The sequence below is a fragment of the Montipora foliosa genome, chromosome 9, assembly GCF_036669935.1.
Source record: "Montipora foliosa isolate CH-2021 chromosome 9, ASM3666993v2, whole genome shotgun sequence".
NCBI classification, from domain to species: domain Eukaryota; kingdom Metazoa; phylum Cnidaria; class Anthozoa; order Scleractinia; family Acroporidae; genus Montipora; species Montipora foliosa.
Window position 1 is genome coordinate 19648078 of NC_090877.1, and position 3052 is coordinate 19651129.

The window sequence follows — 3052 nt, forward strand, 5'->3', positions numbered from 1 at the left end:
ATCGCTACTCGCAAGATTCACTGGAGAGGGTGAGGTGTGTTAACGAGTCTAAATCGTATGTTCGTATTTCCATCGTTGCATCCATGTCGCTAATGCGAGTGACAACCGGAAATATTGCATTGTCGATAATTTACCGATAGCTGAATTTATCATGACACCAAACGGTACCCTTGCGGAGATGAACATGCAACATAAAAAATGATGCAATGCACGAGTTTTAAGCACAAATAAAAACTAACAAATGAAGTATGAAACGAAATTTGATAAGCCGAAAAAGAAGTTAGATCTTTGATTCGCAAAGCCCTCCACCGCAAGGTGAATGACCCATTCAATCTCACACGTGACACTGGTGACATCCATCGGTCAAGACGTTGATACTCACGGGTGGGAATTTCTTCTGTCCTTCTGGCACGAAAAAGAAAAACTTGAAAAGTGTGAAATACTAAACTTTGTTGAAGGTTTTTCGTAGCCCGGCGATTCATGTTTGGTTTTCAAAAGCATGACAAACGCTTAATGTCGAGAGGTAAGACACAGGAATCAGTTGCATTATATTTTTCCTTCTTGGAGCAAGGAATGTGATTCCTAGATGTTTCCTGCGTAAATGAAACGACATTGTTTTCCGCACGCTATCTTGGTTCTTGCGTGTTTTTACAAAACCACGGATTCTCAACAGGAGCAATATAAATTGGGGTGTCATTCGCGTATCGTTACAGACTGTTCTTAGCCGAGGTGTTAATCAAGGATCTTGTTTTTTTTTCCAAATTGTAGTTAAGATATTTTTTGCAACGAGCCAAATTATGAGCAAAGGTAAAAATGGTAAGAGCGACAGACCCGAGACAGGAAAATGGTGGTTTAGACTTAACGATATTTATACAAAAACGGAAAGGGGCATTAACTGGCGGCAAGGAGATGGCAAATGTTATCGCTGTTGCTGAAAGTTCGGATACCTCTTCTATTAAGGTACATTGCTTACTTAGTTTTCTGAATACTGTACAAAGAACGAAAAGAGAAGTGACATCATTGGCTTATTCAGGTCTTTTCATTCTACAGGTCATGTTCTCCAACCTATCTGCCGGTGTAAGGCTACAATTGTAGATTTAGGCAAATTCGACATCCTTGCAAACGATTTCTCGAAACAATTTATGGATTACACTGTTTCCAGTCGTCAGTTTGCTGACAGATTTAAACGGATTCAAGAAAGCAACCAAACAGTGGATGAAAGGCCATCACTTTCGCTTTCTCCCGTGGTTTCAGACGTTGGTTTCTCAAGGGGGATCGCAAGATCGTACTAACGAGCCAAGTTCTCACGCTGGCAAACGGAAACCTGGCTTGGAGGTTAATAAAGAGCCCAGAAATTCGAAGAGAGCAAAGGTAGATGACCACCAAAGAGATGAAACAGATGGGGCGTGTTTCATCAAAAAGTAGAGAGAATGTTTTCTATCCCAGGTATGTTGAACGTGACTATCGTCGTAGCGTAATAAGAAACCAGCTCACTTATCATCTATTTTGCGAATTACTGCTATCGAAATGCTCAAATATTCATTTTGTGAAATACAGGTTTAAATCTCGTTTCGTTTCCTCTCGTTTTGCAAGTTACAGTAAGCCGTTTTAAACAAATGAAAACCTTTTAATATTCTAAGTAACAATGTAGTGGTTTTCACCTTGACATAAATTCTATAATCAAAATCGAGGTTTTATAATTTTTTATTTGGACTACTTTGACAATATAAATCTAGAATTAAGCCTTTTTGCAAGTTTCCAGTGCCGTAGCGTCTTTCGTTTTAGAGCATTTTAAATTTCCGAGTTTTCACCTTGCGTGACACACTAAGATAGTGACTGTCTGGTTCAATTTTCAATTGTCGATATATTTGAAGTATTGGGAGATTGTGCCTATAAGTGTGTATACCAGCTCACGAGAGAAAAGAAATTGTTTTCAGTGCAAAGAGAATTCTAGATGTATCGGAGTAAATTCTAGTTATAGTGTAAAAAGAGAAAACACCCCGTGCAAAACACACATGCATGTGTGAGGAACTTAATGCGGAGTTGCCGAAAGGAATTCAAATTTTTCAGTTACTACGTTTATTGCAACAGCTCAGAGCTGCAATTGCTTTTTACTGGATTTATGTATGTTAGACTAGCCAGGGTTATCATTCTAATCTTCTAAGATGTATTCACTAAACAAATGTAGGCCAAGAATGGTCACTCAGCCTCAGGAAAGATACATTTAACGGCCATCACTGAACTAGTAAAGTAGGATATAAATCAGGAATCAAAAATAATTAATCTTAGAGAGTTATCGAACTCACCGATATAAATATATCAGTCCTCTAACTCTCTCTAAGTAAATAAATTAAATCACACGCGTTTCGAACGTGACACTTGAGATTATGTTTGTTGCGAAGATCGTCCACGTTCTGAGGTAGAGTTACTGAGCAATAAGATATTTCTTTGTCAGTTTATCTAGCTTTTATGGGCAAGAATATGTGCTGATGTCAGGCAACGAATACGTGTCAAAGATGACGTTACAAATTTCAATTAACAGCTTTTTCCTAAGATGTTTCTTGGTTTTATTATTTTTAGCATCAGCAGCCAAGGCAAGTCTCAAACGCCGGAAGAAATGAGTTGTCGTGGATTCAGACGAGGAAACTTTAATGAGTATAAGACAAAGCTTGGAGCAGGATGTGCTTGAGGAAGATAACAGTGAATAGGCGAACACCGTTAACGAATATTAAATTTCGAAATTCATGATTTAAGTGTTTTCTTCTTTGAACGGATATAAATTCAATGCAACGTTGTAAATAAATTATTTGTGATACTGGAGAAGTTATGCCGTTGTCTTAATCCTATACCATAGAGAATAAGAGGGATTCCGCAAATTTCTAAAACAAGTTGTGTCGCGATTAATGGTTCCGGAAATTTTTCAAACCAGTAGCACATTTACCGTCACATTAATCTTAGTGCAAAGGTTAGTGGCTCCAGTGTCTTTGGACATTGTTAGGACAATTAACTCGTTTTGGAAGTGGTATCGGAAATTTCTGAAACCATCTATCAT

The 3052-nt window shown here is 38.0% G+C and overlaps 1 long non-coding RNA gene across 1 annotated transcript; it reads left to right on the forward strand.

The window, feature by feature from the left end:
* LOC137970773 (uncharacterized) lies at positions 1–3005 on the forward strand. Its single transcript, XR_011116863.1, has 3 exons — positions 1–523; positions 1051–1446; positions 2581–3005. It is a non-coding gene; the product is annotated as an uncharacterized lncRNA (long non-coding RNA).
* Positions 3006–3052: the final 47 nt, after the last annotated feature.